The sequence below is a fragment of the Solanum tuberosum genome, unplaced genomic scaffold (genome assembly GCF_000226075.1).
Source record: "Solanum tuberosum cultivar DM 1-3 516 R44 unplaced genomic scaffold, SolTub_3.0 scf00313, whole genome shotgun sequence".
In the NCBI taxonomy this organism is placed as follows: Eukaryota; Viridiplantae; Streptophyta; class Magnoliopsida; order Solanales; family Solanaceae; genus Solanum; species Solanum tuberosum.
This window is the reverse complement of record NW_006239248.1, coordinates 206,627-218,970: the sequence shown is the minus strand read 5'-3', so window position 1 is coordinate 218,970 and position 12,344 is coordinate 206,627. Positions and strand designations below refer to the sequence as shown.

General features: G+C 33.5%; 1 non-coding gene and 1 pseudogene across 1 annotated transcript; one reads left to right on the top strand and one right to left on the bottom strand.

Moving 5' to 3' along the window:
• Window positions 1-1,840: 1,840 nt before the first annotated feature.
• LOC102587009 (G-type lectin S-receptor-like serine/threonine-protein kinase At4g03230) lies at window positions 1,841-5,352 on the bottom strand (annotated as a pseudogene).
• Window positions 5,353-11,968: 6,616 nt separating this feature from the next.
• TRNAS-UGA (transfer RNA serine (anticodon UGA)) lies at window positions 11,969-12,050 on the top strand. Its single transcript has one exon. It is a non-coding gene; the product is annotated as a tRNA-Ser (tRNA).
• Window positions 12,051-12,344: the final 294 nt, after the last annotated feature.

Here is a 12,344-nt window from a genome sequence, read left to right as displayed (position 1 = left end):
AATGTAACTAGGGTGTTTCAGAAACTAAATTAATTCTTGATTTCATTTGTACAAGATCATCATATTATTTTACATTTAGATACTACTCTTAGAATTACTTTCTAATTCTCATTTACTGTTTGGTGTGACTTCACATAAAAACGAAGAAAAGTATTCAAAATGTTTAATAATTTAGGACTAGTATTATTGACAGAAATATAACCACATATATTGTTTTCATTTTTATAAGATGAAAGAAATGAGACGACGAAAAATGTAAGTCAAGTCAACTTTGGAGTACAGGATTTTCTCGTACTACTATAGTTAATTCTTTAATTTATTATCTCTTCGTTTATTTTCTCTATCGACAAATAAGACGTATGGTCCTATCTCACAAAATGATTCCTGGAATCAAATTATTTTTATTTTATTTTTTAAATGGACAAAGACTAAAATCCAGTTCTACATATTTTCAGACGATATAATTATAAATTATGTCATTTAACTTTGTTTAAGTTACACTCTGTTTGTATCATTGTTACTCATTTATTTGACCCAAATACTAGTTTTTTCTAGTATTTGGGAATTTGGGTTATTTGTCAGAAATATTTGCCAAATAATATCAAATTGTATGGACAAACACTATTTGCTAATTTTTTCCCCAAATTTTACTTGAGAAATCTATGGCCAAACGGGTCCTACATTATTTGCTTGATAAGGATAAGATCTGCGTATACTCGTTTATATAGAACTAGTCCTGGACACGTGAGTCCCGTGAAATGTGTGAATTACTGTCAAAATCACATTTTAATCAGTATCACAAGCTATTTTAAAAAATACAATTTAAAATAGATGAACAATCAATGTATTCAAATAACTTCTTTATTGTATATCAAATGATTAGACATTTGATGAACCTGCAAAATTTAGTTTGGTATCTAAAATAATGAGTTACATTTTTATGTTATTAGGTCCAAACATATGATATATTAGTATGTGCAAAAATGAATAACAAAAATGATTAATGGTTCTCATTTAAATGCACAATAAGAAAACTTCTACATATACCCTAAATTGATATCTATACTTCAAGTCCAACACTCATACAATTTTAAATGATTCATGGAAGAAAAATTTTATAATGGAGAAAGAAAGCAAGAACGAAAAGTTGAGGATATTGCAAAGAAAGTCTTCATGCCCTGAAAAGAAAACTTTGTTATTGTTAGAGACAACATATCAACATTAGACTGTTCATTGTTTAATACTACACATGTATTAAATTTACTCTCTTTTGCTATTTTTTCTTCTTGATTACCAATTTTTAGCATTTTTTTGGTTATCTGAACTTGCAACTTCTAACTCTCTTATTTTCTCATGTTGAATTGAGTAATTTTCTTAATTCGATTTCCTATTGTGAGTCTCCATCTTTGCAAGTTGGTTCTTAAATAGCATTAGGAAATGACCCTTTAAATTCAAATTTTAATTCTGAAATTGATTTCTACATTAAAGTGATGAATGACTTTCCATATCATAACTTTTCAAATTCTTCCATTATGAGATTTATTATTATGATTAAGAGCAATATCAATGTACTCATTTATATATATATATATATGATATGATGTTGGTTGCTGGATGTATGGAAAAAATCCTTTTGGCCAGAAAATTTGGTCAGAATTTGGCCAGAATGGTAAAATAACATATTTCACACTATGTTATTTTACATTTTTAACCTTTTAACTTTAATACCTTTTAATTTAAAAAATGGAAAGAAGATCCGTTTATTTTAAAATAAAAGAATATTATAGACTTTTAAATTTTCTGACCAAATTTTCTGGCCATTTAGCATTAACCCTGGATGTATACATAATACATTAATTGTGACATTATATCCAAACAAAGTTTTTATAGAACTTGTACATAACTCTACTTGATAATAAAAATTTTAATTATTCTATCGAGACTATAACACAATCAGTTATTTAGCGTGCCAAAATAATTAACAGAAATTCAAACTGAAATTGAAGAAAAGATATACCGGCACATTGTTGGCTTATGTACGTTATGCATTTAACTTATATATATCGATTTCATCGGCCTACTTCTTCAGTTATTGTCAACCCATTGTTGGAATTGTTGTATAGCTTAGAAGACGAAGAAGATGTACTTGCACCAGCACTATTTCTTCGTGCTATAAAAGCTGGTTGATTTGGTCTTGGTAGTGTTATGCTTTCACCTCCAAGCATAAAAACAACATTTGACATTACAGGACGCTCAGCTGGATCTTCTTGAACACATAAGAGTGCCACATTCATACACCTTAGCACTTCATTTTCATCGCACGACTCAATTATGGTTTTATCTATCATGTCTAATGCACTGTCTTTCATCCACAGTCTCCAAACCTGTGATAAGTAAGTTTGAGTCAATGAAGGCTTTAAGTAGAATGAGATGTATATTAATGAGGGAAATTTTGGTACTTACATGACCAATGAGGTTTACATCTTTACATCTTCGAAAAATTCCATGTTTCTCCTCCCACTTATAATCTCGAGTAAGACCACTCCGAAGGCAAATACATCAGATTTGGTTGAAAAGAGTCCCTCCATTGCATATTCCGGAGACATATAGCCACTGTTTTTAGTGTTCCAGAATAGGTTATTTTAGCATCTAATTTGTGTAAACCAATACATTTTGGTGTGTATATATCTATCTTCTTCCCACCAAATCTAAGGTGAAAGCAGAACTAAGAGACTTACTATGTTCCAACGACTTTGTTAGTATTAGCTTCTGTATTTTTGCCTTCAACAATCCTTGCCAAGCCAAAATCTGATATTTTGGCATTCATTTCTTCATCTAACAATATGTTGCTCGTCTTTAGATCTCTATGAATGATCCTTAGCCTCGAGTCTTGGTGAAGATAAAGTAGCCCTCGAGCAATACCCAATATAATTTCAAAACGAATCCTCCAGTCCAGTAATCGACAGAATGCATGATCTAATTGCAAGGTTTGTAAGATAACTTCAAAGAGAATCAATCATAAAACTATTACTACAACGAGTCTCGTGGTAGGGAGGGAAGATTACTAACCGAATAGAAACGTATCCAAGCTTTTGTTGGGCATATATTCATATAACAAAATCTTTTCATTTCTCTCAACACAATAGCCTAGAAGCCTAACTAAATTTCTGTGCTGCAGTTTGGCAATCAACGTTACTTCAGTTTTAAATTCTTCAACACCTTGTCCAGAATCACTTGACAACCTTTTAACTGCCATATCTGTACCTCCGAGAAAGTTACCCTGCATAATTATATCTCCAGACTGTTATATAACGAAAACGAAAGAAAAAAATCTGAATGGTAAAACAACTTAGAACAGAAGAAGGAAAAAAGAAAAGAAAATTGCAAAACCTTACAAACAGGTCCAAATCCACCTCTCCCGAGCTTACTTGCATTTGAGAAGTTTTCGGTAGCAACTAGTATGCTATTCAAGCTGAAAAACGGGACATCAATCCGTTTCTTATCATCTTCAGTGATTAAATCTTCATCAAAACTATCTCTATGAGGCAAGTACTCCATAGGCATTCCCAAAACAATATCTCTGGCTTCTATAATCAAAACAATTGAAGTGATTACGATATCCAAAAGTTGGAGTAGTTGAGAAAAAGCAGATGAAATTTCTACATTGTTACCTTTACTTCTTGCCACTCTTTTCAGATAAATTATATAAATCATACCACACAGAACCATAACTCCAAGAATTACAGAGATGGAAATAACTAGGGGTTGCTGCATCGGTGTATTGTTCAATGTTCCTTGTGTTCCAACTTCTGAAGACAATCCAATAAATGAGACAAGTGTTGGTATCAGAAAGGTAAAATGAAGAATTTATGGTCACACATCAGCTTCTTACCATTAGGGGGCATGCGGACAGAGAGGTTGAAACCATCAGTGTAGTTCTCCTGGAGATTATTGAGATTCGACCCCCAAAACCAGCATCCATAATTGTTAGAATATGTATATGCATTGCACGAGCAGTTGCTTAAACAATGACTCAGGCAGTTCTCACTGGTATTAATCTTTCTATCTGTCCATTCTGGATTCACAAATTTCATTGAGCTCAGATCCATAAATGTGTCTTCTTTGCAAGAGTTATTTGATATTCTCGAACATCCAGCTGAATATACCCCGTCTCCATAATATTCTTGAGGATCACTCTGAAACCCAGGCAAACATCTGCACACTTGCCTGTCTTTGCTGTTACAAATCTCAAATTTCCCACATTGTCTGAACTCGTCGCATTTGTCTTTTGGGGCTGACCATAACGTGGACCATCCAGTCTCATTATCCCAAAAGGTGAAATGTATTTGTCCATCGGTCATCAGGAGTCTAGAATGTTTGTAAATAGAATCTTTGTTACTATGATTGGCTAAGCTTGAAATATTCAATAATGTTCTTCTCGCTTCATCTGAATTATTGGATAAAAAGAAGGATACAAAAGAGGGCATATCATTGAATCTGAAAAATTCAGAAGCAGTTGAGTTCGCAAACCCTTGCCAGTGATTACCCACTCCGTTCTCAACTATCACATATTGTTTGTTGTCTTTTTGATCTACTTTGAATTTGAACTTCCAATTTCCAGATCCTACCCAAGATGTTATTTCCAGATTCTCCATATTCATGCCTGGTAGGAAAGTATTCGTTGGATTCCGAAAACTCTCCCACACTTTAGTTCCTGATTCATCAAATAAAACCAAATTCCCTGTATCCAACAACTCTGCTTTAACGCCAGACTTATCATCTACTCCTGAGGAGAAATAAGTGTATCCACTAATATTCAAAATTTTGAGCTTACCATCTTTAATGACCATGGAAGCATTCTCCTTTTTTCTTGTTGATTCCGCTATCGAATCATTCCAATTAGCAACCCATACAATAATTAGATAACCTGGCCTGTTATACCATATGCCTACATACCTCTTTAACCCGCCATCACCACGAAAGAATCCCATTGCGAAGTTTCCTCCAGCAGATACCAGTATTTCCCCCTTGTCTGCTAACTCACTCCTTTCATCGATCGTGCTCCTTGCATCACATCCACATATAATCACCAACACTGCAAACAACAACAATAGAAAATTACTCATTTGCATACCATAAACTTTTCCAGCAACTACTTGAGTCAGTAACCTTTTTTATGGTATTTTCATGATATGAAAAAGTAAAGGCATGCACTTCAATAAATGCTTCATTGCGATTACAGGGTCCTCCTTAAATTATTTTAGCTGCTTTTTCAGCCAACTTTTTATATGTGATCAAATTTTTTTTCTATTACTCAATCATCACTCCAATTATAATTGAGTAACTTTTTTGAGTAATAAATTTCACACGCATGGTAAGCTTTGGAGAATTGATAGAGTAAATTAACTTTACTCTATAATATAATTGAGTGACTATTTGAATAATAAACTTCGAAAAACTTTTAATCTATGGTAAACTTTTTTATTCTTGATTTCATTTGTACAAATTCACCATATTATTAGACATTTAGATACTACTGCAAAATACTGTTAGAATTACTTTCTAATTCTGATTTACTGTTTGGTGTGACTTCACATAAAAAGAAGAAAAGTATTCAAAATCTTTAATTATTTAGGACTAGAATTATTGAAAGAAATATAACCACATACATTGTTTTCATCTTTATAAAATGAAAGAAATGAGACGACAAAAAGTTAGAGTCAAGTCTTCTTCTTTTTTTTAGTTAAAGTTAAAGTCAAGTCTGTCAAAACTCAGAATGAAAGCAGCAAACCACCATTAATGGTGGATTCTAGAAAATACTGAACTCAAAGTTAAGAGAGAGATGATTGAGAAAACACATTTCTCATTTCTAAATTATGAAAACTGAATGTGAACTAGATACAGTGAGCTATATATCTACAGACTGGAAATCTGAAAAATATCTAGCTAACTCAATTCTAACAACTAGGACAGCTGGCTAACGGAAAGCTAACTAATTACAAAATATGTTAACTAACTAACTCTGTGAAAATAACACTGTTTAAACTAACTAACTAATTATGCATAAATTTATTAATCTCAACACCCTCCTTCAAGTTGGAGGTGAGGTAAACACAGCCAACTTGTCCATCATAGCAGAGTGTTTGATTCCTGTGAGAGACTTCGTGAGGATATCAGCCAATTGATCACCAACGTTGATGTGATGCAATGAAATTAAACCTTCTTGAAGCTTGGATCTAACAAAGTGGCAATCGACCTCTATATGTTTGGTTCTCTCGTGAAAAACTGGATTCTTGGCTATGTGAAGTGCAGCTTGATTGTCACAATATACTGGGAAAGGACCAATGGGAGGAACAATTAACTCAGTGAACAATCGATGTAGCCAAACCAATTCTCCAACAACTTTTCGTAATGATCTGTACTCATCTTCTGTAGAAGATAACGAAATGGTCTCTTGCTTCTTAGATTTCCAGCTGATGGGATTGTTTCCTAGCAAGACAATGTAGCCACTAATAGATTTTCTAGAGTCAGGGCATGATGCCCAATAGGAGTCACAAAAAGCTTGAACTTCAAAATCAGGAGAAGATGACATGAAAATGCCCAAGGTGGGATCGTTTTTAAGATACCTCAACATGTGAAAAGCAGCTTGAAGATGAGGTTCTCTGGGATCTTGCATATATTGACTCAAATGTTGAACTCCATAGGCAATATCAATTCTAGTATGAGTGAGGAAATTCAGCCTCCCTACAAACTTCCTATACAAGGTAGGATCACTCAATGGTCTACCTTTATGAGCCTTAAGTTTAACATTAGGATCTAAGGGAGAAGCCATGGGAACAGACTATTACAATGGAAGTCCTTGAGAAGGTCATGTACAAATTTCATTTGAGATATAATGACTCCATCATCCTTATATAGTATTTCCAAACCCAAGAAATAGTGCAGTCTCCCAAGGTCTTTGATTCTGAACTGGTCATGGAGAAAACTTTTGAGATTAACAATTTCTTCATAATCAGTTCCTGTAAGTATAATATCATCTACATAGACACCTAGAAAACAGTAGAAGAACCCATATTCCTAGAGAACAATGAATAATCATATAGTGAGTGAGTGTAACCTCTTGAACTCAAAGTTGCAGTTAACTTTTCATACCACTGTCTTCTTGCTTGTTTCAGACCATATAAGGACTTATTGAGCTTACAAACCTGCTCTGTATGTGTCACAGCAAGACTTTGAGAGACATCTATGTATACTTCCTCATATAGGTCTCCATGGAGGAAAGCATTATTAACATCAAGCTGGTAAATGTTCTACTGTTTCTTTGCAGCAATAGCAATCAAAGCTCTTACAGTTGTCATTTTAACAACTGGTGAGAAAGTTTATGTATAGTCTATGCCAAGGTGTTGAGTATACCCTTTAACCACTAGCCTTGCTTTGTATCTTTCCACACTTTCATCAGCCTTGTGTTTAATCTTATAAACCCATCCACAACCAATAGCTTTCTTACCAATAGGCAAAGGAATGAGGGACCAAGTATTGTTATCATGCAAAACAGCAAATTCCTGAGTCATGGTTGTTTGACAGGCAGGATCAAGGGCAGCTTCTTCATAGCTAGATGGCTCGTAATATTTAAATTAAAAACTTGACTATTAGGATCCAATTCTGCATGAGATATGTGATGGTTGAGAGAAAAACAAGCAGTTAATGTGGTAGGAGTTGGTATGTGGGTTTTTGTGGGTTGTGAAACATGTATGGAGTGAACATAGTCTGATAAGTATGTGGGAAATTTGTGAGTCCTATGAGACCTCTTGGTTGTTATATCAAGTTGGTGAACTTGTTGGAGAGGTGATGTTGAGGTGTTGTTAGGAGAAGGAGGATGTTGTGGACTAGAAGGTTCAGAAGGCAAAGGAGGACTTGTGTCACTTGACATTTCATGATCACACTAGACAATAGAATCAGATGATGAGCTAGAAGTGGGATATGCAGAATGATCAGTAAAACAGTGAGAATAGAAAGGAGAGGAAGGGAAGAGAGTAGGATTTTTAGTCATTGCAAAGGGGAAAATTGTTTCATGAAAAATGACATCTCTGGAGACATACAATCTCTTAGTGGATAGACTCATGACCTTGTATCCTTTCATACCAAATGGATATCCTACAACAACATGTGGAAATTCTCTAGGTTAAAATTTGGATCTTTGGGTTTTAGGGATAGTTGGGTAGCACAAACAACCAAAACTTCTTAAATGTGAGTAAAAAGGCTTCAACCCATACAGCATTTCATATGGACGTTTGTTTAGAGGTGCAAAAGGGAGTCTATTAATGATATAAGTAGCAATTAAAATGCACTCTCCCCAGTATTTAGTAAGGAGTTTGGACTGAAAAGGGAATGCCCTAGCTGTTTCAAGAATGTATTTATGTTTTCTTTCCACCACACTATTTTGTTGAGGTGTTGTCCACACACCATTTTGTTGAGGTGTGTATGGACAAGACTTTTGATGAATAATGCCTTTGGACTGAAAGAATTGGATGGACGTAATATTGGTGAATTCAAGCCAATTATCTGATCTAATTATTTTAATGGTAGTTTTAAATTGGTTTTCGACCATAGTTCTGAAGGTTTTAATGACATATAAGGCATTGCTTTTATGACCGAGTAGATGTGTCCAAGTGGACCTACTGAAGTCATCCACCAGGGTAAGAAAAAATTTAAAACTGTCATGTATGGGTGTTTGGTATGGCCCCCATAAATCAACATGGACTAAGTCAAAAATGGCCGTGCTATTATGTGTGCTCTGTTGAAAGGTTAGTCTAGTTTGCCTTGCCATGGGACAGATGGGGAAAAACAAGGGTTGTTTGTGTGAGAAGATCACAGGTATTGAGGATATATTCTTTATTTTAACAAAAGGAACATGACCAAGTCTATAATGCCACAACAAGTTTGTATTATCACCAGAGAGAACAACATTGCTATCAACAGAAATAGTAGTGCTTTTATTGTCAGGGGAAGTGTTTATTACATTTTGATGAGGAAAACAAGAATGAGAAGTACATTGACAATGTAACCTATCAGTTCTATGAAGAGAAAGACATGTGGTAGGATTTTCAGATGAAGTGGAATGCTTGCTCTTTTGCAGACAGTATGAGCAAAGGAGATATAGACCATCATGAGCTTTACCAATTTTCAGAGGCCTCTTCAGTGAAGGGGCCTGCAGTAGACAAGAAGGGGCCTGCAGTAGACAAGATGTGTTAGAGAAAGAAACAACACATTTAAGATGTAGAGCTAGAGAATTGATTGAAATCAGGTTGTACTCGAAAGAAAGAATGAACAAGACATTGTACAGTGTGATCTGTGATGTTAGTTGCACATTTCCAACCTCTGTGATTTTACCTTGTAGCCATTAGGTAATCTAACTAATATAAGTTCAGGTAATGGCAAAATATTGGTGAGATGAAGTTTGTTAAATGTCATGTGGTGTGATGCACCTGAGTCTAAGATCCACAAGTCATTTTTAGCTTTATAACATTCACATGAAAGTTTGTCAAAAACTATAGAAGAAGTGCATGCAATGATACCTGCAAAGTTTACAGCAGGATTTGTTGTCTGCATGTTGCCTGAATTTTCTGCCTGGAATTGCTGAAGCAGGTAGGCAAATTGTCCATATTGCTCCAAAGATTAAAATCCAATTCTAGATATTTTCAGACGAGATAATATATAATTATGTCATTTAACTTGGTTTAAGTTACACTCTGTTTGGATAATTGTTACCCACTGTTTCATAATATACTGTATTGTATTGGAATGTATGGTAGATACAATGTTTGGCTAGACGGTATTGTATTGTTTGGTTTGACTGTATCATATTGTATTGTAATTTAATGTCCATAATTATTCTAGGGTAGGAAGCTTGACTAGGATTAAATAATACTCCCTCCGTCCAGTATTGTTTTCCAGAATAAGATCATGCACAACCCTTAAGAAAATTTTAATATAAGGTGCAATTTGACTAAAGTAGTCTTGTAACTTTAAAATGGCCAATACTTTTTGAAAACTGTAAAAATTACATTTTTCACATTAAAGTAGTCTTGTAACTTTAAAATGGCCAATACTTTTTGAAACCAATAGTTATGTAATTATTAATGGCAGAATTGGAAAAAAATGACTAATTGTTTCTTGATGGTTTAAATTGACAATTAATTTTGGACAGTTATTTTTAGTATACCTGACAAACAATAGTGGACGGAGGGAGTATAGGGTAAAGAGTAAAATAGTATTATGAAATATTAGGTAAGGATATAATTGAAAAAAGAAATTAAGTAACAATGGGAACACACCAAATCAGTTGTTCCATAAAATGAGGATTTTCATTATTACGTTACAACAAAATTTTACAATACAATACAATACAATACATTTTAAGTAACAATCAAAACAAACATTGTATGTATGGTAACAATACAATACAATACAATGGGTAACAATGATCCAAACAGAGTGTAACGTCTTTGCACTCTAATTCTAGGTGTACACAAGTATCCACTTAAACATTGTGGTGTTTATCCTATGTGGTGATTCACATCCTACACGTATTATATCATGTAGAAATATGTGTGTCCACCCATTGATCATCTTTATACATGTTTAAATGTTTGTTTGTGTACACTCAAAGTTGGAAGGCGTAGATCCTATCTCAAATAAAATTAAGGGACATGTTTATGCATTATGTCTTTCAAGACTCCTATTAAAAAATATTTTAGGACTGATAAACGAACAGATTCAAATTGATTTTAGGCAGGTCAAAATGAGTTGAATCATTGGTCATTGTGCACCTATGCTTAGTTGGGCTGAAAATTGAAATGGAGTAAATAATGATTGTTAACCCAAATAAGCCCAATTTGGGTAACAACCCAACATATATATATTTTTAATTTGTACTTTACTATTATAGAAGTGTGAGTAATGAAGTAGTATCAACATTGTCTGTTTTAAAATTCAAATTGAGGGCATTTTTTTCTTTTAACATACTATAGAAAATGTGTGTTGAATCTAATAAAGTACCATGGTATCTCACATTCAATTTCAAAGCTTGTGTTAATTGATTATTCTCTTCTCTCTTCAAGTACGGCATCAAAGACAAAGAGGAGACCACCAATTTCATCCCCTAAAAATTTTCCTAAAGAAGTAGTGAAGTGTGACCTCCTTTTTAGCTGTACTTTTTTGAGTTCCAGTTCCAATTGTGGATCATTGTTATAGAAATTTCAATAGAGATCCACAATTGAGAAGTCGGTGTCTTATGTATTAATTTTACAAGATATTGTTTAGTTCTATTTTTTTTCCTTATATTTCCGGATTTTACTGTTTCTGATTTTAATAGTGGTGGGTCGTTGTTCCCTTTAATTTACAATTGTACGCTTTAGTTATGGAGTGTGGTTGATATTACTGAAAGTTGTTACAACAACATGATGCAATTTCAAACGACAAAAGCTTGATAGTATATTAACAATAAGCTAGATTTTTAATATAAGATGTAAGACTAATCTATGAATGAAATACACAACACTTAACAAGGTTAATATTATCTAGTAATAATTAGAAGAAGCAATAAGGGATCATTTGGTATATGATTTAGATATGAGTTAATGTAGTTATTAAATTATGTATAAGTAATACTATTGTTCGGTAGTTGATTAGGAGATAAATTATCATGTATAAAATTAATACGGTGTTTGATTTGTAATTTAAAAATCTACATAATTAATACATGTATAAGGTATGAGAGCATCTATGTATTATTTGATGCAGAATAGAAGGTGAAATAATTGATCCTTCTTAATTTTTGAGTGCACAGTCTTATGCTATTCCACAATCTTAATTTTATTCTTAATTTTTGAGTGCACGGTATTCTAAATTTTATTTAGTAGAACAAAATATTGGTCTTTATAGTAAACATACAATAATTTCAACAAAAGTCGATATGTCCGAGTGGTTAAGGAGACAGACTTGAAATCTGTTGGGCTTCGCCCGCGCAGGTTCGAACCCTGCTGTCGACGTCAATTTTTTATTTTTATTTTTTTTTGCATAATTAATTTTCCAAAAATCCATAGAAGGAATTTTTGTAGCATATCCTCTCCAATTCACGCGCTTCTTTATTCAAAACAAAAAAACATTCTGAAATGAACCCACATATAAAAGTGGGTTGGTCTGCTCATTATTGTGTTCGTACATTCTTCGCCCGCACAGGTTCGAACCCTGCTGTCGATGTCAATTTTTTTATTTTTTATTTTTTTTGCATAATTAATTTTCCAAAAAGCCATAGAAGGAATTTTTGTAGCATATCCTCTCCA